Source organism: Paralichthys olivaceus, chromosome 20, assembly GCF_024713975.1.
Source record: "Paralichthys olivaceus isolate ysfri-2021 chromosome 20, ASM2471397v2, whole genome shotgun sequence".
NCBI classification, from domain to species: Eukaryota; Metazoa; Chordata; class Actinopteri; order Pleuronectiformes; family Paralichthyidae; genus Paralichthys; species Paralichthys olivaceus.
In genome coordinates this window covers 16,261,260-16,288,442 of record NC_091112.1, presented here as the reverse complement: position 1 = coordinate 16,288,442, position 27,183 = coordinate 16,261,260, and the positions used below count along the sequence as shown (strand labels likewise).

At 39.9% G+C, this 27,183-nt stretch overlaps 1 protein-coding gene across 2 annotated transcripts in view; it reads left to right on the top strand.

Annotated features, from left to right (window-relative positions):
- Positions 1 to 27,183, top strand: part of LOC109631673 (CMP-N-acetylneuraminate-beta-galactosamide-alpha-2,3-sialyltransferase 1) — a 91,317-nt gene that overhangs the window by 17,953 nt on the left and 46,181 nt on the right. The window contains exon 1 of one of the 2 annotated variants that reach the window (XM_020090548.2): positions 2,415 to 2,737. The exons of the other annotated variant lie outside the window; for it this stretch is intronic. The gene's annotated coding sequence lies outside the window, so the exon portion shown is untranslated. Of the gene's footprint in view, positions 1 to 2,414; positions 2,738 to 27,183 lie in introns of those variants that run through there. 2 annotated transcript variants of the gene reach the window in all.

The following is a 27,183-nucleotide window of genomic DNA, read 5'->3' as shown; positions in this document are numbered from 1 at the left end:
ATGCACTGATGCAAGATAGGCTACAGTCTTGCCCTTGGTTATGCAAACTATGTGCTTCCTTTCAACTTAACGTATTACTATTTTCATCCAAGTACAGTATGCTTTTATGGTAATTGATTCAATTTGCAAACATAGATTCATCCTGTTAGTTCTTCTGTGCTTTCAGAAAATTTCTTCAACCCCAGGTTTGTCTATTTTTAAAATAATTGTATGTTGTTTCACGTTGGACACGGAAGAATTTCAGGTGCTAACAGTGGCACAAAGGAGAGAATTATTACTTAATTGATGCTTTAAATCACTGGCCTCCTGAGGATTTACTGTGAATGTTGCAACCCCCTATAGTTTCAGAAGTGTGTTTCCATCGCCTCAGGGTATAAAGGTAAAGCAGTCACCTATTCAAGGGCATAAATTTGTCCAGCAGGTCACAACAGCCCTGAGGCTTTTAGTGCTGACTGAACTTGGGTGAGTTCTGTCTGCAGTGACGCTGTCAGCCGCCTCCATTATCCCATTTGTCCGCTGCAATTATAGAAACGAGCTATAAACACATCAAAGGGAAAGTCGACAAAAACATAAATGTATGATGGATCAGACATTGTCTCGTTTTTACTATAAGCTCACAGTTTCATTGGGATATTGCACGGATCATGTGGAACATCCTTTAAAACGTGTATTGAAATAATAATTAATCCCAGTCTTCGTTAAACAGAAGTTTACATGTCGCTGCAGTGACATGATTATGTTATGTTATGGACGTCGTTCTGTAGTACTCATTTTTCTCATTTTATGTCTGTAGCACCAAGAACAGCTTCTTCCCACAGGCCATCAGTCTGTTGAACATCACTCACACGGCGTCAATAAACCCTCTCACACCAAACATCCACTTACCTCCAATATGGACTAACCTTTTTACAGCAGATGCATTATATATCCTACTGGCTGTACATAAATGTTATGTAATAATAATTTATGTAAATGTAAAGCATATAATGTACATATCCATCCCGTCTGCACATTTATACTGCATTTATCATTTATTTCATTGCACTAATGTCTTGCATCTTGATTACTATTTATGTACTGTTAACATCATACTGAACCAGTTGACTAGTGTACATACTCTCATGGTGTGTATGGCATTGGTCTTTATTGTTTCCTACTGCATATTGTCCTTCTTTCTTCTCACGTGCTATTGTATAGTACACTCTGGATCCCCAATATAATTTAATTCTTTTTGTAATGTGATTTTTTTCAGTTTTTCCTCATCCTCGACGCTGTAGCTGTATGTCTATTTCTATAAGTATATAGAGAGCCATGTAAAACTGGAGTCTAATATCCATCTGTGTACAGTTACACTGCCAGCAAAGTGGATTCTGAATAATCAGTCCCACTTTTATTTCAGTCCCTCTAACATTTGGTGGAAGTAGAGTGACAGACAACACAGTGCCTGTTCAGAACCCGCCTGTTTAGAATTGGCTCTAGGTGATGCTCAGGAGCAATACCAGAAATATTCCTTGTCATTAGTGAGTCCTGCTCAAACAGGCATACTCTCATTTTTACTCTCACTCTTATAGAAATTGTGTTCATCCTTGACCCAGTTGCTGACTGCTGCTGTAGCTTATGTGAGGACTTAGAAGTACACATATTCAACTCCGCCCCCACTGACTGCTGGTCGTCTGTTTATTCACATTTATCAATATGGAAGGTGTTGTGTGTCCAAAACGCACTAAACTCTACACTGCACTTCCCTGAACCACTAACAATACACACGTGAAGCCAATAAGATGAACGATATGTGACATTTGTGGACTTGGTAGATTTCATAATAGTCTACTCCTTTATACACATTCCACTCCCTCTTTGAACCTGTAGAGCATTTTTATCGAGAGAAAATGTGGCCCTAAAGCTGACAAATAGGGTTTTTAGTAATTTTTCAAATCTAATGTAAATCTAAAACTGAACTGAATAGATGAATTGTTTAGACACTTGAAATTGGTTAATCAAAGTCAGATTTCAGCCTCAGGCAGAGCTGAGATTGTCCTTTAAAAACACTCATGGTAATTTGCCTTTCGCAAGAAGCTTAAAAAGGCAAATTTAAGAAGACGTGAAAATCTAGGCAATGCTTTTAGGTCCAAGGGGGATCATAAGAATAAAAGACAGTTGCAGCAGAAGAAACTGGTGAGAGACGTTGATTATTATTGTATTGGAACTTATTGATCATGTTCCTCCAGGAGACCTGAGGACTAACAGCATGGTTACGCATAAATGTGTGTGTGTGTGTGTGTGTGTGTGTGTGTGTGTGTGTGTGTGTGTGTGTGTGTGTGTGTGTGTGTGTGTGTGTGTGTGTTAGAGAGAAAGAGAGAGAGAGAGACAGTCTGTGTGTGTGTATGCGCGCGCGCCTGTGTGCGTGTGTGCGTAAAAAGCACGCCGCTCGCTGCCTGGGAGCGAGTAACGGTAAAGGCTACTACGCGAGGAAACTGCTTCCATCCTCCTCCTCCTTCGCAGAAAAAGGAAAAAACGCACGGCTGTATGTGCGTGTTCCAGGAGGGGAGTGAACCTTTGTCCGGTGCCTGTGAGGCGGTGTGAGCTCTGCCAGTTTCGGGGGTTGTTTCCACCTTTAAATCGGAGCCTCCAGCTGTGTCCGGGGCTCATTCGTCCGTTCCTTTCTCCGTGGAGCCGCCGCCGCACCGCGCGGAGACACCAGGACTTGACGCGCAGCCCGGGCTCGACTTGACTGGAAGTGAGTACCGAGACACTAACGCGTGCATTTGACCCTGTACACCGCTCCAGTGTCTCCTACAATCCAACTGTAGCTTTTTAATCTCACATGCATGGATGAAAGTGCCTCTGTGCTGCTGACCAGTTGTTGCACTGGAACTTTCTTCTGCAAAAGAATTACCAACAAAGTATTTGCTTTTCACGGTTAAATCCCACCTGCAGATACAGGAGTAGTTGTCAGAGCTTGTAATCAATTTCATAATTCATACCCCTACTTTCAAGGTATGAATCTCCTTATTTTCCAGGCTCTCAGCAGCCTCTTCTGTTGTTGCACGTTGAGAGAAAAAAACAACTCCATCCTTCAGAGGTCTGTTTTTGATTTTCTTGCTTTGATATGGTGTGGTGGGGGGGCTGCTGAGTAACACATGCACTTGATATAGTGAGGTAGGGGGACTGCTGAGTAACTCATGCACTGTTTAGCATTGAATCTTCAAAAAAAACTGCGTACCCTCCACTGTACTGTATGTTCAGTTGCAGATGCAGCCAGAGCAGCTGTTGAATGTAGAGCAGATGTGCAGAAGCGGGGTTTGTCTGTGCTTCACATGCTACTGTTAGTATTTAATAAAACAACTACTCCCTCTGATGGAAATCCTTTTTTAATTTGTAAACACAAATCAATTTGTGTTTCACCCTTAGTATCCCAGTATCCCCTCTGTTGTATGCTTTGTGTGAGATGTCATTTACTAAGTTGCCTGCGGCGTGCTGGTCAATTTTCCACCAGAAACCTTTCATGCCAGTATAAATAATAACCAAGTGGAATACATTAGCTCGGCCACTTCCTCATCAAGTCTCCCATCTGATTAGATGGCGACCTTGGGGGACCTCGCTGCAGTATTTAGAGAGGAGGATGGCAGGGAGGGAGACGGGGTGCTTAGGTGGCATCCATTATTAAGGAACCCTGTCACATCTGGAAATTGTAGTTGTCATAAGCAATTTCAATGTGTTACACTACATAGCATTGGAGTAGTTGTGTTTAGAGAAATGTGAATCGTCCTACGGAGGAGCGTGCACTACGGAGGAGGCCCCCTCATCTGTATATCCTTACAGTGCCCATTCTTAACCTGCCTGTTTGGAATGTTCTGTTCTCTTGTCCTGTGTTAGTGTGTCAGTGCTACTTCAGAAGTATTCCTTGTTATTAGTAAGTCCTCCTTAAACAGTTCTTCTGTCACTTTATAATGTCTTTGCACTGGATGTCGTGTGCAGAGCTTCTTATCAACAGTCTGTGGTGCAGAGTGAAAACTTTGCGTTTATCCTACCTGGGTTATCTGCTGGAAAGATTCTATAGTCAAAAGTTTTTCATAAAAAAACAAACTGAATATGCTGCGTTATTTTTCTTCTGTAAATATGTTCTTATGATTTGTGATTGCTCAATGAGTCAGTGAGAACTCTCACCAGCTGCCATCCAGATGAAGACACGCTGCAAGGAAAAAAGTCTGATGAAACTGCAGCCGCAGTCGTGCTGTTGTTTCCACTTCAAAGCTTGCCGCGCAGGAACGGAAACGTAATGCGAGGGAGAGCAGCTCGTTCAAAATCTTTTTTTTTTTTTTTTGGGAGAGTTTCTCTGACAAATCCAGCTTCCAGTTTCAAGATCTCCCTCTTTGCGAGGTATTTCCTCCAGTCTTTGGCTCGCCTCTCCGCCGCATGAAGGCTGAGTGAAGTCAGCGCAGGCTTTACTGTAATCAGTTATTCAGCTCCGGCGTTCAGACTCCAGACAGAGGAATCCCCGTGGCTCACCACAGACCCAGGCAGACCCTTTGAGTACACGGCTTTACAAGAGGGTCTGTGTCCAAGACTGCGGCAGCATCCGTTTCCTGTGCAGCCATGTGTCTGCAGCGTGTACATGTGTGCATTTCACTAATAGTTGGTGTCTTCTGCTCAGGCCTCTCGGGTCATTCACACACTGCCTTCTTCCTTCATAGTATTCCCCTCGGACTTCTCCCAGGCTTTTTGATTTGCCCTCTGTTTCCACTTAACAGTCCTGGCTTTTTTCCAAGAAACACCTCAGCACCATTCTCTTTCTTTTTATTTCTCAAGCCTGAGCAGATTTCTCATACTCTAAATGGAGAATACATGACATTTACTGTAGGCGAGTATTGTCCCCAGTTGGGAGGTTATTGCAGATTATTACTAAAATGACAAGTCAAACAGAAATGTATGCAAATAAAGCCGCGATTGTCGCCGTAATCTTTCCCCGGCGCAACCACCATGTCAAGACTGTGCACTTCACTCCTGCAATTAGGCTTGCCAGCGTACCGTGTGGCTTTCATGTGCGACTGCATGTTTGATGATGCTTATTGACAGGTGCAGAGGATGGGTGGACGTTCCAAGAGGGGTGGATGCATTAAACCACACTCTGCTGTGCTGTGCAGTTTCATGCTAGCTACATGTCTCCTCATCACAATGTCCTCTGGAGTTTTTCCCTTTTTTTCCACTTTGATAGACACAGGCATTGTCCTTGACTTTTTGTTTTCAAAACAGCATCCGCAAATTGTCCCCTTGCCGCCTTAATCGCTATCCGGTACAATCGGGGACGCTGTCGTCACGCGTCACTCCTTCCTTGTCATTATCAATGTAAATCATCGTCTGTTCCTTTTATTCTCCTCGCAGTCATGTTGACAGGCCTGTGGCGTTTGTGACCTTGTCAGGGAAAATTGTCTTCATTCTTTACTTAAATAGACTCACCTATACAATATGTATGCTTAACGTATGCTCTCACTCAACAAGGCTTTGCACAGGATTACTGTTTCTGCTTTTTGGTTTTTTTGTTGTTGTCTTTAGCGGGGTATTATTTGGCAGCGGTGAAGGAAAAATGATTTTGTCAGTGGGCTTGACTGCATCCTTTCTGTGGGTTTATTTGAAGGAAAGGCTAATTGTTATGCCTCGGAGGTCCATTGTTAATTAGAAGTTATCTCGGGCAGCTCTCACATGGTCGCTGCTCTAATTGGCAGTCAAAGCTGTGTACCACCTGGCCTAGCCTTTAACTCACCAGGTGCTCCCGGCAAAACCGGCGGCCTTGGCATTATGTGGGTATGGCCTCTTAGAAGAAGACAGACAGCGTTGGGGAGGGCGGGAGAGAAAGGGAGAGAGAAGGAGGAAAGGAGCAGAGACTGGAGTGTGTTCGACACACTGGCCAACTTTGCAAAGGTGCAGCAAAAACAGCAGTAAAAAGGTTATTTCATGCTACGTGGCTAAACAAGCCTTTTGAAGCTGGCATGAAAAGAGGGTTCCGAGAATTGTGTGTAATCTTTTGATACACACGTCGTTGTCCATCACATCCCTTTGTTTTGGATTTCTAAAACCGTGGGGGATGTGGGGTGGCAGCACATCAACACTCTGAAGAGCCTGTGCAGCTTTGTTTACCTGCGTTTTTGTGGAAAAAAGATACGTTGATTCCGTAGTTTGAACATGAGAGGTGTGAAGTGTTTGTTTCAGTAAATTAAAGATAGGGGGACAATCAGGTAATTAAGTCTATGTGTGATGGATGAATGTTAAAATCAATTCAGATTTTCTCCTCAAAACAGATTCCACAGATTTACAGATTTGTAAGTGTGCAGGCCAGTTATTTCAAAAAGCCAGATAACAGCCTGATTATTTGGTCGATCCATTAAGTGGTCCATTACTATCCATCACCCTCGTAAACCTTGAACAACTGGTCCAAAACCAATGAAATCACAATGCGTTACACCAACAACACAAACAAATCTCAGATTAAATGTGTCTTGCATCTCTGTGCTCATGAGGACAAAAGACCTTTGTCTTTTCGATCCACAGAGTCAATAGGTCTGTTTTGTCTCGCCGCTCCTGCATCCGACGTTCACACAAACTCGTCCCATTGTTCTCTAATCACAATGCGAGTTTGAAATGTAAAGCGGACTGAGGCGGTGTACCACATCTTGAGGACGGGGCAGAGCGGAGAGGAGCGCTTTAAAAACGCTTTGTAACTGTGTGGTGCTGGCAGCCTAAGGCAGAGCGTGTTTGTTGTTGTAGAGCAGAGAAGAGGAGGATCTGGATGTGTGTGATTTGTAGCTGCCATTTATTTTTACCAGGAACTGTGCGTGTGTGCGTGCGTGTGTGTTTAAGCCCAGAACTTTGGCAGCATGTGTCTCAACCAAGTGTATATACCAAAAACAGTGGTCACCAACCATTTCAAGCCCATGATCCCTTTTTAATTTCAAACCTAAGCTGAAATCAACCACCCTGATATTTTCCAAAAACCCACTTAGGAGGGCCATAATTATTATTTTTGCAATTTTTGTTAAAGGCTCAATTTTATGAGTATAAATATACACAAAGAAAGGCAGTTATGCAACTATATCTATTCAATGCACTATATTCAAAATAATATCAATTCATATTTACAGCATCTGTTCGATGCACAATATTTAGCTTCTCAGTTCAACAATATGTTTTGCAAAAGAGCAGCTACTGCAGCACGATGTCTTTACACAGGCTTTGCTTTGAATAATAAAAAGGACTATTTCACACAGCTGATCTGAGGCGCAACCGCAGCCACTGAGTGTTGGTGACCACCATATCTTTATAGCTCAGAGTGTGTATACACTCTCTATATGTAGTCATTGGCAGCAACAATAAAGGAAGTAAACTAAGATACCAATGTATAAATGTCAATTAAGAATATTAAGAATAATAGACAGGCTAAAACATGTGATAAAACCACTGGCTTATACAGACTAATCATAATAAACAGTCCTTTCACTGCTTTAATTACTGACAGTGGAATCATTACTTCCCCTAATGCTCCGCTGCTACCATCATTAATAATGGTTCATTAATTAAACATACTATGGAAAACAGCGCCTCTGTTCTGTGGAGCGGACTTCTCCATGACTGGACAGTTACTGAGTGTAGCTTAACTTTGCTCTGGAGGTCACTACAGGAATAATGAGAAGGAGAAATGTAAATACCCTTTGCTAAACTGTCAGAGCATTGAACAGCTGAGACCAGCCATATTTAAGATTTAGCCTGATAATGAGCTGCTTATATGAATATAAACAGGACTAGTGGAGTGAAAATGTGCGTAATAGGGCCAATTAAAGAGGGAAAAGTACGAGATTTTATGAGAGTAAATAGGCATGTAACAAAAAAATGAAGTCATAAAATTACAAGAATGAAGTTGTAATATTACAAGAATTAAGTAATATCACAAGAACAAAGTCATAAGTCGATATATTTAGACTTTATTCTCTTAAATTATGACATTCTTCTCAAATATGGCTTTGTTCTGATGATATAGCCACTTAATGATTGCAATCTCTTTCATATTATGACCTTGATACATCATCGTGCATGAGGCTTTACATCCTATGGAAATGTGAAAATCTAATTTAAATGAGTGTTGGAGTTCTGTTTAAGAAATTAGGTTTTAATGCATTACATTAAATGTAAGAAAAAGTTGTATTCTTATATATGTATATATATTGCATTATATATTAAAATTTAATACATCTTATTCAATATACTGAAGGTCTAAGTTCACTTTTTTCTAACTCCACACCCACAGATATATATTTTTCATTTTCAGACTTGTAGTGATCAGAACCAACCGAAGCAGCAGTGTATCACATCCCATGCAGCTCCCCCTTCCCTGTGGTGTTACAAAAAACTTTTTGCAACTTTTTCTTTTTGCAGAAAATAATTTTTTAGTTCACCCCAAGACCCATAAACAGACTTTGATGTGTAAAAGTACAAATAAAGAGAAATACTGCAACAATTTGTAGGTTTTAATGAGTTAAATGCAGGAACTACTTTTTGTTGGAGGGGTGAAGTACAGCTGGATTGTCATTGTGCAAGACGAAGAAGCTGAAGTCTTGCAGTCACTGTGGGGTTGCCAGGTTTGATACCATCATTCTTGTGTAGTGCAGTGTTTGATTTTTTTTCCCCCAGCAGGATATGGGGTAAAAAGGAGAGGGGGGCAGCCAGTGGTCAGTCCAGGCACGTTTACTTGTGGGAGAAATATCAACAGGTAATACAAATCAATCCAACTTAATGTGTAATACCAAGGTCAACTGTTTAAATCTCCCTCTTTTCTTGCTTTTCTCTTGGATTATTTTACCAAGTGTAGCATGGTGACCCCACTTCCTGTCATTTCAAATTAAAAGCACTCTGCAGAGTTTTGTGATGTCAGAATATCACAGCAGCTGCAGTGTGTATTTAATTGGAAAGACTGCAGAGACAAAAACTAAAAACCTTGCTGGCTGACCCAATAAATAGCAACACAGGCTACAGCTGCAGATGCTGCAGGGAGGTGAGGGGCGGATGAGTTTATTAAGTATTCAAAACACAACTGAAAATCATAAATAGTTATTTTTGCATATCAAGAGTAAGGAGAGATAAGACATGTTATTTATTTTTGTAATTTCAAAAGAGCACTGCTTTTCCACCCTGTCTCCAGTATAAAAATACAAACTAGGCTAACCACATCCTGAATCAAACTCTGTAACTGCTGGATTTGTCTGTGTCGGACACATCAACTGAAATGCTACTCATTCACTTTGATGACGTCATGCATTACTACACTGCCTTGTATTTCCTCAACATTTCATGCAGCATTAGAAGCAGAGCAGGCTCCAGCCAATCAAATCACGTTAATGATTAATGATGAATATAGAGGTCAAATTTCCCCATATTTGCATGTTGCATGCTGTGTGTGGGACCAAAAAGATAATCTTAATCTTGATAGTTAGCTGGCCGACCTGGTGTGTGTTCATCCGGTTGTGTGGTATCCAGTGAATTTTCCTTTAGCGTTGTATTGAGGCAGTAGCGCAGTCCAAAGCGACTTGGCTTGGGAACCGGAGGAACCATGCCGGTTCAAGTCCAGCATGGACGGAAGTTGGAGAGGTGCTAGTTCACCTCCTAGGCACTGCCGAGGTGCCCTTGAGCAAGGCACCGAACCCCCCAATTGCTCCCCGGGCGCCTTCATGGGCTGCCCACAGTTCCGTGTGAGTCACTGTGTGGATTGTGTTCCGTGTGTTCTGTGTGTGCTCCGTTCACACGGATGGGTTAAATATAGAGGTCAAATTTCCCCATGTTTGCATGTTGCATGCTGTGTGTGGGACCAAAAAGATAATCTTAATCTTGATAGTTAGCTGGCCGACCTGGTGTGTGTTCATCCGGTTGTGTGGTATCCAGTGAATTTTCCTTTAGCGTTGTATTGAGGCAGTAGCGCAGTCCAAAGCGACTTGGCTTGGGAACCGGAGGAACCATGCCGGTTCAAGTCCAGCATGGACGGAAGTTGGAGAGGTGCTAGTTCACCTCCTAGGCACTGCCGAGGTGCCCTTGAGCAAGGCACCGAACCCCCCAATTGCTCCCCGGGCGCCTTCATGGGCTGCCCACAGTTCCGTGTGAGTCACTGTGTGGATTGTGTTCCGTGTGTTCTGTGTGTGCTCCGTTCACACGGATGGGTTAAATATAGAGGTCAAATTTCCCCATGTTTGCATGTTGCATGCTGTGTGTGGGACCAAAAAGATAATCTTAATCTTTATAGTTAGCCTGGCACGTTAGCTTGAAAGCTGATGATGTGTGGCCAAAGCCTGAACATTATTGTTGACATTATGACGATAGCGCTGGCACCAAACGTCTGGCACATCCACCTAAGCATTAAGTTAATGCATACATGTGTCGAGTGTTAAAGCTGCCCTAATATATATTTATTTGACCACTATATTTGACAAAATATTGTGTAGATCTGAGAGGAAATGAAGACTTTCATAATATGTTATATATAGTGACGCCTTTCATACACATATGGTCGTGTGATCCGTTAATATGAAAATATTGATTATAGCTGCTTTAGTGCACAGACTAAGATTCATATTGATTTTAAGAGCCTTTCCCAAAATGTTTAACAGTTCCACAAAGCTGTACCCATATAAACATCTGGATGTATCTCTTCATGCATCCTGTGTTCACGTTCACATTGAGCCAGTTAGTTTCAGATCTTTCCCAAACAAAACTTCAGTTTATCCTCCGCACTACTCAGAGCTGCCTGACAGCTGAATAAGTTTTAATTGACTCAATAATGTTTCTGTGCACAGTCCAGTTGGGTCATGTGCCAAGATTTCTACAGACAGTCCTTGAAACACATCAGAATGGGTGTAAGACTTCATCTGAGCGCCACACACACACTAGTTGGCTTCCGTAATGGTTATGAATAATTACTGTCTTCAGTAACAGTGTAATCAGTATTGGAAGTACATCCGGCTGTCTTCTGTGTGGATATATCAGACGCCTGCAGGCTGTGTCTAATTTTCTAGTTTTCGTTGCCTTGAAGGCTGAAATGAAAACCTATTAAATCAAAGTTGATTCCATTTTCATTTGGACGTGGTGATGCACCGAGCAAGAGAAGCTGCTAATTTCTGACAATGGATTAAAGAAAGAAAGAAGCCAACTCTTTGGTTATGCAGTCATGAACACCCAACTCTCTTTGCTTTGATAAGCCTTTTTCGGATACGTTTCTACCAACCGAGTGCACCTGAATCTGGGAATTGTCCCTGATTCCTCTCTTCCTCTTCTCGTTGCACACTCCTCCCTGGATCCAGGATAATCCAGGATAAATTTCCTCCTTTAGTGTTGACTCTTGTCCTTTTAAAGTTGGAATTCTTCTTTTTGAATTGAGCATTGTGTTAATGCTCCACGAGGCAGCTGGTTTTTCCCCAGAAAAAAAAAAAAAAAATCTTGTTATTGTTATTTGAAGCCATTTATCTCCCTTCTTCTGCAGCCAGAGCGCCTGTTCAGCCTTGTAGCATGATGCAGCAGCAGTGCAGTTACAGAAGAATACCTGTGTTATCGTAGAGGCTATGGTTATAGAGAGATGAGTGTTGCACATTCATTTTGTGACACAAACTGTTTCAGTCTGTGTCTCGCTGATTATTTGTTTGCTCACCTATTTGTTCAATGGCTTTTCCATCCCAGTGTCCCCTGGGTTATAAGGAGGCATTGAACTGTCTGCAGAAGACACATTGAACAAGGGGTCATTCACTCAGCTTCTCTGCGCAACTCTGTTGAACAGTCCAGTGTTATTGGTGTGTTGTGTGGCCTTGCTCACAGTTTATTTCATTTTTCACAGTATTTAAAAGACTGGGTTAAATGAACTGAGCCTTCAGGAAAGAACCAGCCTGAGGGACAAACTATTAATTGTATATTATAAAGAAAGAGTGTGATTTTAAAAGGCATTGTATTAATCAGAACTTCAAAAAAACAATCAGCTAACAATAACTTAGCAAGTTAATTAGTCTTAATTACGTGAGTTTGCAAACAACAAAACTGTGTCTTATGCCTGTTCTGCTGCGTGTCGCGGTTGTCAGTTGATCACACCGGCTGAGGGAGAGAGGGAGATAGAGAGAGACTATCACCTGAACCCTGTTCTTTACGTGAACTTTAAATATAACTATAGAGCCTTTCTGAGATCTCTGAGGATTTTATAAAGTAGTCCTATGCAGTCAAATAAATACCAATACTATACAGTATTAAACCTCGCTTCTGCAAATATTTCACAATAAAAACCTTTTAAAAACAAATAAATGGATTCATATCACATGTCTAAATCACACCAAAATCCACAATGCTCTTGTTTAGAGCAACAATACCCCAAGTGTGAAGCCGATAAGATTATTAATAGTATTATTAGAGAAAATATATTCACATTGAAATACTAGAAATAACATCAAGGCCCAACAGTCCCCTCAAGTTATATAAGGTTGCACCAAATTACACAAACTCAGAAATGTTGTTTTTTAATCTTGCTTAAACAAACCAACCAACAAAAAAGGCAGACAGGAGAAAAGATACCCTCCTTGGTGAAGGTAATTAATGTGTCATTAGGTAAAATACATCTTGTTTGTGGGCCACAAACACAAGCCTGAAGTAAAAGATTAATTGAGGTAGAAAAATAAAGTGTCGTGTCAAACTGTAGAAAATGCATTTTCTTTAAAATCACTTATCGGCTCTTGGATCATTTAGTTGAAGGGAAACTGTGTTTGCCATCAAATCTCTTGGGAATAAAGACCAAAACAAGTTACAACTCCAGTGTGGTTCGACTGTAAGATCAATTTTTTCATGTCGTCCTGAACCACTAAGTGCATCCTCCTGTAGAATTAAGACGAACTGGGTGTTATTTTTAGGGAGAAACTGGTGTCTGTCTTGCCACCTGACTGCACAGCCCCAGAAACCTTGCAAACATGCAAATGAGCAGTCACACCACAGAGCGACGAGACTGCAGCCCCGAGTATACGCACTGTTGTTAATATCTCCTCTGGCCTCTTCGCTCCCCCCTGATGAGCTGCTTTCTGCACCGTCATTCATCTGGGAGGAACCCTGATCTTGGCGAGATCCTGCCACTGCATTAACCTCCAGCCTGTAATTACACTTTTCATTGTGTTTCAGGCTGTGTTAATGGACTTAGAAATCTTCCATGTTCATCTTTGCCTATAGAAATTGCATATTTAAGTTGCATGAGGTCATAGTTTTAATAACAGTATTTTTGACCACCAATAATATTGAAAATTACAGTGTTACTTTGCTGGTTTATGGAATACTAGTAAATGTAAATCTACAAAAGAAAAGTATGTATCTTAAAATGATTTTAAAATGATACTGGAGAAAAAAATGTCTATTCTATCTGGTATTTTGGAATAATATAAATGCTACATTAATGTGTATGTGGCATTTTATTGCTGTGGATGTCTCTGTAGATATATAAAGTTGAGCTCATTTAAATAATTAGAAAATATTCTATTTATTTCTATAATTATAAAATATTTATACGTAACAGTAGCATAAATGCCGATTTTAATGTATAAACAAGTTTTTTTTCTATGACCAAGTCCCTCAATTGTGTACTTCAGTACAGCAGTTGAGTAAATGTACTTAGTTACTGTCCACCACTGCCTGTGTTAGCATTAGCGTGTTAGCTTTGGCCATGAACAAAACGAAAACCAAACCTAAGAGCTAGAATTCAGGCTGGAAGTACCTTCAAGGACACTTCATGGTAAAAATGTAGTTTCTACCAGTTATTGTACTATTGAAAAATGCAATATTATTTATATTCCCTTTTTAAATAGTGCCACCTTATTCCCTACCCTCTCTCCTTTCTTCCTTGTATATATATACCAACTGCAGGCAGGATTTTATTGGTGCTCTATAAGGTAACTATAACAAATGACACCTTAATGGCTTTTCTCTCCATTACTGGACTTTGCATGTAAATATTTTATAATGAAGACTCATTTGTTTGGGGCATATGTTAGAATTGATTGCACAATAAATTCCCTTTTCCTGGAAAAAATGAATATAATAGCATTGAAAATCAAGTTGTTCAATCATTTTAACTTTAGTGTTTATGTACAGGCTGCTGAGGCGAGATGTTTAGTTTAGTTTGTTCATTTCAGTGCAACCCAAAAACAAAACATAGCAATACACTTGCACACATTTCATGGTTGAAACAGGAGCAGGAAGAAGAACAATATTATATTACCTGCACCTTTCCTATAAATAACATAACATAAATACAGATTGCCATTCCTTTTTAATTCTAACCATCATCATTACATCAATATTCCTCAATATCTTCATACTGTGTCATTCGTTTTTGTTTATTACCTTTCTTATATCAACGGATATTTGAGCAACATTTCACTTTTGCTTCATAAACATAAATACACATCTGCTTTGATGCAGTGCGTCGATATGAATTTTTGAAATTGTACTTCCTCCTCTGATCCTTGTCATTTGATATTAATGTCAACATCTTCTGTAGGATTTCAGGTAGTACTTTATTCCTGGCTTTTCACATCATCAGTAATATTCTTGAGTCAAAATCGTACATTTTGAACACACGTGACTTGGTAAACAGTGTGTTGATATGTTCTCGGACATTGTCATTGTTCATAAGTTTATGCTGTCAACATGTGGACAACAGCCTGCTGTTGCAAGTCACTCTTTGTTATATAACTTGAATCCAGTGAGGGAGCAGGTGAATTCGCAGCTGGTCGTTTTTTTCTGAACCTTTGATTCACTGCTTGCTGCCGGACTCGCCCACTGAGCCTCACAGCGTGACAGACGTCATCTCATTTCTCACAAATGGAAGCACAAAGTGGCGCCCGTGTGGCTTTCAAACTGTGTAGTTTTCAATTCAATTGATCAAACAGCTGAACTCGGGCCTGCAAGGCTGCGGTGTCACAGACGCTGCTATCAAAGCCGAGCTGTCGAGACGAACACAGGGGTGAAGGAAATGAAACAGACAGATCCCCCAACCTCCAGGTAATCAGATGACCTGAGTCTTCAGAAATAAAGAAATAAATACAACTTTACCAATGAAGACTGAACAGCAACTTCCTCATTGTGCAAGTTAACACACATTATCTTTGGCACATTAGACCAAGCAATCTCATATGGTGCCAGTAATCAGCTTAAAGGATAATACCACCATTACTGAGTCCCCCCTTATCTCCAGTGGCTAGTGATCTTCCGTATCCACCCCTGACAATCTCACACTGCTACTTAAAAATTTGAATGAACTTATTTATTGCTTCTGTTGCCTCCTGAGTGCATCAAAAGACTCATATGCAGACTAATATAGTTGTATTACTTTATTACAGCTTATCCAACAGAGTAAATGTGATGAAAGGAAGCCAAACAAAAATCACCAGTTGCAGGAGCTTTTCTCAACTGAGCAGCGTTGATATTTTCACTTTAGCCTTCATGAAATACATTTTCTTATATCTTATATCATTTAAACATGACCTGAGGGTAAGTTGCTGTTTCGTGATGTATAGTTGTACCAGTGGTGACTAATATATATTGACAGTGATGGAATCAGCCTTGCATTTGTGTATTTAACTGGAGCATAAGTAGACGACATCTCTGAGAAGTGTCACACTCGCATATTGACTGTGGATAATGAAAAGCCTGGAATGCATATAATGTGTTTCCATCTGTATCCTCCTTTAAAACTTAAAATCCTTTAAATGTGATTATAACCTTTTCTGAATAGGTATCAATAGGCCGGACGATAACAAGCACCAAACATTGAATATACATTGAATAACATATATATAGAAGTGTCTATGTTCATTCCTCACCTTGGAACTAGTGAATGTGACAAAACAATCTCAACTGCACAAAATCATACCTGAGCTCACGTAGTCAACACATCCATCTCCCTGACAAGTGGCCCAACGCATCTAGCGTATAAATACCATGAGGTGTGATTGAAAGCTTTAGCAAAACCTTGAGTTTTGTCCGACGGCCTAGAATATGTTTGAGTTTACTGGACAAGGACCTCTCGTGGAGGTGCAAATTGGAAAGAGGTTGGCAGTGTCACAGCACAGCAAATCAAATTCAAATTCAAAAGGTTGGAGTGGCCGGAAAGGCTGGAAATGGAAGACTGTGTTCCCAGTTTGTCTTTCACCAGTTGTCTACATTCCCCTGAACTCTAACCAAATCATAAAAGTACCAAAAAATGATATTGTGCTTCTGCTCCTTCTAAAAGATCTGGAGACACAGAAATTGGTAATTTTCAAAAGGCAATCATCTCTTTTGTCATCTAGAATGGAGGAGCTTTTGAAAACAACTTCCAGCATAAATGCTTGCAGGAGATGATGAAGTATTATTAGAACAGTATTATAAGACTGACACTGCAGTGACAGAAAGGTCTGAACTTCACTGCACAACAAACAACACTGTCTGCATCTGTCCAGCATGCTTTGGTCCATAGCAACAATGCGTCAGTACCTTTATACTTTGTACATTCTCCAGCCTTACTGTGGCACAGCCCCAAACCCAGATTGCTGGTTTTCGTATTTTCCTACATTTGGTGTTGTAAAAATATGCCTACTTTTAGATTCTGTGTTTCATAAGCACCCTTGTCCATTTTTTTGAATGCATTAAAGCGCAATTAAAAACATGAATATGAAGTGTTGCTAATCAGTCTAATCAACACAGTTTGATATTGATGCAAGAGGCAAGAGCAAGAAACATTAATCACGACTCCATTCATCTTTAATTTCAGAGAAAGCTTAATGCAGAGGAACTAAAAAAATCAACTGATGCCAATTTATAAAGGGAAACTAAAAAAAGAAATGGTTGTTTAAACAATGAACAGTGTTTACATCAGAATCTCTGGTCAAATTATTTTCAAGGCATGATCGCAAATACCATTACCATGATCAAATCCTGTCAAAGGTGGTCTGCTTCCTAGGACTACTCATTGATCGGTTGTATGGGATGTGCACGGCTGCACATTAGAGTGTTGTCAGTCGGCGCATAAAATAAAGCTATGTTGTGTGTTCTGATGCTATAAACTCAAATTAACCCAGTGTTCCATCTGCGGAATCTAGTTTCCTACTCTCTCTATAAACTCACATGCATGAGTGTAGTTAATGTTTTAGAGAGACAGGATTTCTGACAAGGGCCTAAAAACACAGAGGACGTACAAATTTAATGTGAGATTGTCACACAGCAGCATGTATCAGTATGAAGCCAAGACTGCGTGGGACTGAAAACCCATACAAACAAACTGTAGACTATATATTTAATAAGTATTTCTGTTGCTGTGTGGAGCTGTATTAAAAGTTTATGTGAGTGGAGGGTAAGCAGAACTATTCTTCAAACAACTGGAGAGCAGCCTCAGAGGGTTCCTGCTGGAACCTTCACAGCCCCCAACAAACCTTTGAAGCACCCTACCTATTTAGAGAACACTGAGGCGTATGTGCACTCACAGTATATGAGCTCCAGGAAGGAAGGGCATGCCAAACAATGATTGCTAAGAGAAAACGGAAAAATAAATTTCCTGCTAAATATTAAGCCTGTCTTCTCCAGAGGATAAGACGTGCTGCTCGAGCTGATATTCTGTTGCTGAAAGAAATCCCAAGAAATCCCCAGTTTCATCTGAAAGGTAGATTATGTAAGCGTTATGTAAAATAGCACCCCCTACAGGCACAGCAAAGAGTGATGAATCAAAATAAAAACTGAGACGGTCTGCCACTCTGTGCTGTACAGTTGTCTAGAGGACAGAATATAAACATACCCCAAACCTGAGTAACTCTCAACATGATACTCACGACGATACAGTGAATAAAACAAAAGAGTACCCTTGCACTATAACAACACATAAGCAACAGGCTGCTGTCTTGTTACACATCAACATCTGGGTCATTATACCAATGACAACCCTGCAGCGTATATAGTATAGTCATACAAAACCTAAAGTCGTCCGAAAAACCCAAATATGTTTGTGGTTGCTCCATGTCATATTTCGTCCATCACAAAGTGACACTATCTTTTGTCTCATTAACGGCATGGCTCTTAGGATGGCAATGATAGTTGGTTGGTCCCTCTAACAGATATTGGTTGTTGATGGATTGCCATGAAGTTTCATATATCAGTCACAGTCCTGAGGATATGTATTCTGCTGTCTTCCCCCAACTTATCCACTTGTGCAACCAGGAGGTCAGGGTTTTCATTTTACTGGCGAACCATCTCAACATCTTAGAGACAGAATTAGTTTTAAAGATCATGTTATGTTATTCATGGTTCCCAGAATATAAATCCTGATTATGTTACTGATCCCTGATTCTTCCTTTGGTGCCAGCAACAGGTTCACATTTATGTTTTTGAGTGAAATTGGAGGCAGCCATGTTTTCTTACTGTCGTCCAAACTGGACAAACTAAATCTTTTTGAGTTGTCATGACAACTGAAGTTCACCACAGGTTCTCTTTCATGTGGGGAAGGGGAGGGTGAGATGAGGAGTATTCAGCTGCAACATGCAACTTCACCTCTAGATGTCACTAAATTCTACACACTGAACCTTTAACAAATGATAGCATGCTCAAATAAGATGTTGAACAAAGTAACTATTACAGTGGAAACCGATGATAGTGATCACGTTTGTCCCGAGCCAAATTGATCACCATAAGGCAACTGCAGTTTTTAAGATAACGACGATATCACATTGCCCTCTCACGTATGTGTGCACACACACAAAGACACACTTAGCTTCTAACTTCTCTCTCTCTCTCTCTCTCTCTCTCTCTCTCTCTCTTGCACTGACTCGCACACATACCCACAGATAGACACAAACACACACAAACATACCACCACCCACTCAGCTGACGTCTCAGACCCGCTGTAGTTTAAAAGTTGATTTGTTTGAAATGTTGCCACAATATCAACCCTGATCACCACATAATGATCGATACAATCCTTAAATTATCAAAATCTTTCCTCAGAACTGCCCACGCATGCATCAGCCTTCCCCACTTGTTCCCTCTCGCTGACAAGCAGACACACACAAACAGTGTGATCTGACACGTGTAAACTTGGACTGGGTCAAATCAACAGAATTAGTAAACTTAGACAATGCATGGAGAGCAGTAGGAGATGACGGAGCATGCTCGGTTTGGCTCGATTCCTTTGGCAGTGCACAGCGTGAATAATAGATACACAGAGAGGAGCAGTAAATTACTGACAGAGCCTGTAAACACTGTAAAAAATAACTTTTATTATGCTGAATGAAAAGACCCAAAAGAACACTGTAAGCATACGATTTGATCACTATAACCAAACTATTTCAACAGATTTTGTGTAGGAACTAGTGATCACTATATCCATGTTTACTCAATCGCTATTTCCACTGTGAATATGCTAAATATCTTAACCTTCTGCTAGTAGCATTTAGCTCAATGCCAAGTGCTGCTTATAAAAAAGCCTCACAAAGCCGCTATAGCAACTTTTAAAATAGACATAACTTGCCCACAAATCATTTAAGAACAAATTGAGAATGGTATGGGTCAATGTGAAAGAAAAGAAAATGTTGGCATATGTATCATCATCAGATTTGAAGTTATATTAGATTTGGCCTCACAAATCCAGGTTCAGTCAGAACCTGATGTCAAAATCTAGTGTGAGGATTTCAGTTGACATTGTTCTCGAATGGTGTAATCCTTAACTGAATTTGTAATTAATCAAGATTATCAAATGTCAACAAACCTGTGACCTTTAACACAGGAGTGTGTATGTTTATGTTGCTATAAGCCTGGTAAGCACAGAGTTAGAACTGTGACCATTTTCTGTGCTGCAGCTAAATTACAGCGGATCGGAGGTGTGTGGGACATGTCCAAAGAATTTGCTGCACAGGTAATTATCTTGGGGGATTAGAGCAGAGCTAATCCTCTGGAAATGTGCGCATTTGTCCGTTTGATAAGACCCAGAAATAGTTGAAAAAGCAGAATTGAATCACAGACACAGGTGATTTATTTATCTATTTAAGAGCTTGTCTGTTTGTCTACTTACATCATGTTTCGAGAGGAGTAATTTCGAAATGTGACAGTCTGCTGCCTGTTTGATGTTATGTGCATGAATAAACGGATTTTGAGTGACATTTAGTGAGTCACAGTCTCAAGTGTTTGGAGCTATTTAAAGACTAACAAGACAATTCACAGTTGTTCTTATTAACCCAGTTATTAACCCAGTGTTGAATATTCATGTGATTCATTTCAGAATAATTATTAGCTCTAATTACTGTGTAATACAAACAATGTGAGAGCTGTAATCTTAATATTGGTAAAGGTTTTTTTTTTTCCTTGAATAAATAACACATAGTTCCATCATGAAGCCACTGGGGTACAGTGTATGGCCGAGCACTTTTAAATTTTAAAGGACAAGAAAAGTCAATTTAGGACATTTCAGAGAAGGAGACAAAAATTACCAAGTAATGTGAACTCTCCCATCGTCAATCATGAATAATTTTGTTGAGTGGATGAAGTGTGTAAGACAGAAATGTGTAAAAAGCACATGTAATATTTAGATGTGTGCCCTTTTAGGTAGTAGCCCTGTCCTGACAACCCCCCCACCCCATTTCATGAGAGATTTGTCTCCCACTAAGAGAGCTCAAGAGAAAAAAGAGGTGAAAATGTATCCTGTAACCTCTGCGTACAGTCCCATAGGTCAGCCAGGAAAACGAAATGTGTTCAGCTTGCACATTTTCTTGTTTCCACAGACTGAAATACATTTATTTGACTTGTGGTTTGACATTTATGCAAAGTAGTCGATCTCAGTCGAGTGGGGGATTTAAGGAAGGAGAACAGTGTAGGCAGAAAAATTCATCCACTCCACATGGGCTGAAGTGGCTCGCTGGCAAATCACTTTGTACCGCTCGCTGATCGTTCCCCATCTGTGGTTAATAGTAAGATGTACTTTGTGCCGTTCCAGGATTGCTCTGACCTTTGATGCACCAGCTCAATTTTGGGAAATTTTAATGTGGAGTGTTTTTATTCAGATCAGGCCGTGTGAAATGTCCTCACTTATGGATGAGAAAATGAAATATTTTATTAATGTTTTCAGTTTTGTAAAAATTCTAGGCGAGTATTGAGTTCTATTGTTGAGTCTAAATCGGGGTTAACTCAGTTAAAAATGGTCAGAATGTGGGTTTTAATGCAACATAAAGACCAGAAGCAGCTTTGGGTTTCATCAGCTGAGAGGGTGGCTCTGATTCTTGAAGCAGTTGACCAATTTATGTTGGAATGTAGCTTGCTGGCTTACATGCACCATTTTCACAAGGTTAAGTTAATATTCTTGATTTATCTGTAACAATGGATTAACACTCACCTTTTGTGACATGGCTGTATGTACTTTTTGAGTTATAGACGTTTATCTTGCTTTTCTTGTGTCTGTGTTTACTCTGAATCTGTTTCCACTCTCAGTTCTTTGTTTCCTCTTTATTTTGAAAAAGTCATTCCGTGTGTCTCTCCGGCTTTACTTCCTGTCTTTGACCTGTTTCTTACCCCTGAGATCTTCTACACCTGTTCCTAGTTTCTAATATGTTCCAACCTTGCTCCTGTGGAAAGTGTCTGTGTTTCCCTTTGTCTTGGTTTGTCTGTTCATGTTTCTGGTTTAGTGCTTTTAGTGTTTTTGTTTTGCTCACCATCTACCTTCTGTTGGAGGTTTTATTTTATTAAATTAAACTTTTTTTTCTTTGCTGCTTTCATCTGACAGTTGCAAGGATCAAGGATCTATTGGCAGAATTTCTGCAGTATCATTCTGAAGAATCTAATCTTTACTGATCACTGTCACTTGCCTACATTTTATGTTTTTTAGTGTATTAAAATACATTTGCAGTTTTATTAACAATATGGTAACAGATACTTTGTGATTAAACTTAATTTGTTTTAATTTCTGTAGACAACAAAATATCTTTACTTTGTATCCTCATTTATTTATACTAGTAGGCCTAAATGATTCTGGTCTAGTTTGCATATAAACATACAGAAGTTATTTATTTCATGCCAGTCTTCAATAAATATTAGCATTCACAATATATTCATTTATATATATATTGACTTCAAAATCAGGTGCTCTGGCTTGAAGATAGCACTGATGAAAAAATATAAAAGTGTTATTTCTGAAGAAATCTGAATGTGTATTGATATTCAGTTACCAAAGAAAGCTGCTGTTTAAACAGAGATATCGAACAGCTCCAGTGTGCCAGCCAGCTGTATTGATCCCTTTACTACATTTACACAAACAGCTTTGGATGAGTGGAAATTGACGTGTGATCAATGTGATTTAATCCATTGACTTGTTTTTTTTTTCTCTTGCGATTGATGTGAAGGTCTGAGAGGACAAAAACACAAAATCCAACTTTCCCAGGACTTGTTGTAATCTAGCTTTTTCTGTGAATCACTGGAACTTTTATTTTGAAAAGTGTTCTACAATGACGATAAGACCAGGAGAAAGTTAGTTGTGCTTACTGAAATGAGGGTAGTCAGGTAAAGAGATGTAAATGATAATATTGCAGACTCAGTCGTTCCTTAATGAGGTTAGTGTTGATTATCTGAGTGTTTGTAAAATCCACTCAGTGACTCATGCCATGGTTCATTTCTCCTTGACCACCCGGGCCCCTCCTCAGACTGACGCCCTGTCAGTTTGCCCTCAGGCTCATCCCCCTGGTGGATGATGCCATCTCCCAGCTGCCCCACAGTTAGTCTTCCTATTCAGATGCCTCTTACACCACTGCAAGGATCATTTCTTTTTCTATCTGTGCCTTCCTATAGCAGCAAACAGCTGCCAGGTAGTGGGTAAGCCATGGGCGAAGCAGGTGGATGCCCCTGTGGTGTCCTGGATTACAGACTTTCTTGCCGATGGGCTGCGGTTGGTTTGATTCCAGGGGCCACCTCAAGGCAGCCTCCTGTTATCTCTCGTTTGCCGTCTCATCTCCAGTTTGAGTTTCACAACATCCTAAATTAAGACTCTGGGTAACAGGATGTGATACCTACGAGAACAAGCATGACTTTAGGTGGTGTCTGTATAAATTCATATTAGTCATCCAGGAAGCAAAATGTCAAACACAGTTTCAAACAATCCAGTGGAGCAGCTATTAACTGGCTGAATGGCTTCGTAAAGTCTGCTGTCAGGTGAGACTCCTCTGCGTATGTCTCTGTGGAGGCACCGCTCCGTCTGATGAATGACGACGTGTTGGAGGAAAGAGTTACTTTATAGAGATCGAGTGACTCCATCCTGCATTCGTCCTGATTTACTGCAGCTATGCATTGAGCTTATGCGCCGGCAGAATTAGAGAAAAGCAGGACTGAAGACTGTTTGGGTTCATGTAACATGGTTTTTTAAGGCATTTGTCTTCTGTGCAATATCTGGAGGGCGTTGTTGGAAATGCATCCAAATAACAGCTGCACCTGGTGTTTCACCGCAGACAGACCAGCACAGCAGAAGAGAAAGAGATAAATAAAATCAGAACAAATGTCTTTGTGTACAAGCAGTGGGAACGAGACTAGTACGGAGAAAGAAACTGCAAGTCAATGTCCATGGGGCTAATATTGTAGTGTGTGTGTTTGTGTTTGTGTGTGTGTGTGTGTGTGTGTGTGTGTGTGTGTGTGTGTGTGTGTGTGTGTGTGTGTCAATCCGTGTTTGCATAGTCAGATTTGCAATTGTGTACAGGAATCTACAAACGTGTACTTAGACTCTGTGTGAGTAATCAGACTTGTAAACATTTATAGATAATTCTGCACATGCTTACATTGATCTATGAGTGTATAGATTCTTCTGTAAATGTCCAGAGATATCAGTGGCTTAAAAGTTGGAAATACAGAGAAGTCATCAGTTATAAGCGAGGAAACCATATTTGGTCAATTTTCATATGCATTGAGATGGATTGTTTGAAGAGCCCGTCTCATTGAAAGCAGCCACCATGCCCAGGTTTTTTTAAGGCAGTTTCGGCCTCATTTTCTTATTGTTTGTTTTGTAAGCTTCAGTATTTGCATGGAAAATTTTAAAAACAAATGGTCTCACACACTCGGAAGTGTAGCAAAGACCACATTTACAGATCTATCTACACATTTACAGATCTATGCACATATTTACAGATCTATGCACATATTTACAGATCTATGCACATATTTACAGATCTATGCATGTATTTACAGATCTATGCATGTATTTACAGATCTATGCACATATTTACAGATCTATGCATGTGTTTACAGATCTATACACACATTTACAGATCTATACACACATTTACAGATCTATCTACACATTCACAGATGTGTTGATACTTGTACAAATCTTACAGTACTGTAGTACACTTGCCATCTTATTATACATTTGAAGATTTTTAGACACTTTTACAAATCTGACAGATTCTGAATGCACAGGGATTGAGTTACAGTTACACAACCCTCCCCACATGCATGCAAGTTATATTGCTACAATACTGGCCCCTTAAACATCATTCAGACAATCAAAATACTTTGAGAGTTGTAAGGAACTGATTTGTGTCTGTATAGTTATATGATGCCTATATGAGGTCATTCTGCCAAAGCTTTTTGTCTTTAAAAGTTCTTTCAACAAGAGAGTTTGGTCCTTTGGCCTCCACCACCGTGTAAGTGATCCATCCATGTCTGCCAATGCTCACACCAATACTCCAAGTTCAGCAGTATTTTCTTTTCTGCACCAATATTTTTCTATCAGCAGCACATGTCTGAAACAGCCAAGCATCAGGTCTTACTTTGCAGCACAGGAAGTGAACTTTGAGATGAGCTGTAGTTTAGTGTTTGTACCTTCATCAATAATCCCAAAAGTCTCGAGGAGCTGACAGATGAACATGTGCACAGTGCAGTTAGTGCAACATAATGTGTTGCAAAGGTTATACAAGGGTAACCGAACCATGTGCTTCACTGGGCCTTAATCTTAACCCAAAATAATGTATGTACAATAGACTCACCTTTTATCTGGACAACTTGTCCGTAACTTTTCTCTCATTTATCCATTAATCCATGAGAGAATGCCAAGAAAAACACATCTCTAACTAATGTATAGGGAACACCGGTCTTTCAGAGTTGAGAATTTTTTTTTTTTTTATGTTTCTAAATCGCAAAATACAGATGGATCTTTTAGTTTCACTGCAAGAACTTTTAGACAGCATAAACGGCTGCTTTGGGCTTGCTGCAGTTCCACAGCTGTTCACAAATCTGCATGAGGAAATGATGTAGTGCTGTAGGTTTGTGACATTCTCTGCTCCACATGAAAAGTATTTAGAGTCGGAGAAAAATTAGAAAGAGGAACCGCTACCGTCAATGATTAAACACAAAAAATGTAACACAATGAATTGAAATGGCCAGAAAACTTATTTGACATTTTTAGGTATGGTTTATATCATCATTAAGAATACACGTGTGCTTTTACACATAAAGAAAAGACTGCATTATCCTTCCTTCATTTTGTAAAGATACATATTCTTTGTACTGAATCATTGAATTCTGACAATAATTGATCTTTAATCAATGAAATACATCCATCAACCACTAGAAGTGTCATATGTCTGTGAATCATGATACAGTTAAAGCATATTTGTGTGTGAGATTTTAAACTGCAGCCCTGGTTTGTTTTAGTCAGGCACTTGTCCTCATTGCAAACACCTGCATAATGACTAAAGCAGAAATTGCACATATTTCAATAGATAGTTTCCTCTCAGTGAAGGTTGTCACTGATTTTTCAGAGAGGACAGATGCTTCAGGCTGAATCTTTCTTTGTTTTTTCCATTTGAGGACAATTTTTCAAGTGTCAGGAGTTTGAGTAACAACAAACCAGGCGGCTCCATCCATTTCAAATATGTAAGAACAAAATGATCCTCTGTACCACGGGGAATTTTCTTTATTTCTTATATCTCCTTAAATTCACCTTTAAGACACCTGCTTGTGACATATATCCATTGGACCTTAAATATGACCATTTAAGTCATTCATTTCTTATAATTTCCAAGACAGAAAGTACTCTCTCTCTCTCTCTCTCTCACACACACACACACACACACACACACACACATTAATACATATAATTCTGTGCAGATAATGTCTCCTCTGCACAAAATATTATGATAAAATAGTCAATATCCAAAATATATCTATTTACCTCTACTGTTGCACGGAGTGAAACGTTTACAGAGTAGGAATCGTCCTTCACTAACTTTGTCAAAGTTCATAAATATTGATACGCAAATGAATTTTACATTTTGCAGAAATGACGATGGTCACACTTTAGTAGAAAGCTGCAGTGTGCCGAAGGACGATGGGGCGGGCCCCGGTGATTTCCCAAGTGCCCATTGTTCACTTCACACAAAATGTAGACGACACACTTATTCACCAGTTGCGCGTGATGAGGGGCGGATGACGTCTGTGTGGAGCTCTCTGTTCGCTGCATCATTGCTCTGGCTGTGAGTCATACTCTGCAAGTATTTCAGCTTTGAAAGGCAGAGACAGCAGACTCCAAATTCTTTTTTTTGCCTTAGTGTAGGTTCCTGTGCATCCGACACGTATCTGTCTATGTAGTTATTTATTGATTTTAATTGTCATATCCACAAGTTATTGATTTTCAATAACTGGAATTGTAAGAAGAAAATAATGTTGGACTTTACGTACCTTTGCAGGCCCATAGCATTTGCAGCTCTCAACAAATCTCTTGCGGTGTCTTTATGATCCCTGTGGGGCAATTAGTTGTACAGCCAGTGGTAACCACATATGGTCAAACCACATAATAACAATAAATGCATCAACTAATACATCACTGATTGTTTTGCTTCTTGACAAATTGTATCTGCGGCCAAATGGAAGAAACAAGAACTCACTAAATAGGGGGTTGGCTAGAATCATCTAGAATTGTTCGTGCATTCTTGTAAATCTTGACTTTGTACAGGGTCGTGCATGTTTACAATACCCTGCAGTCGCTTCTTATTTTTGAGGGTAAGTGACCTGAACCAGCGAATGAAAGAGTAAAAACTTTCAAGAAAACATATATTCCTTCATAAAACAATGACCACCACATGTATGTGGTGTGTTAAGTCTAACAAATGATAATACAACACTCGCACATACATGCATTGTATG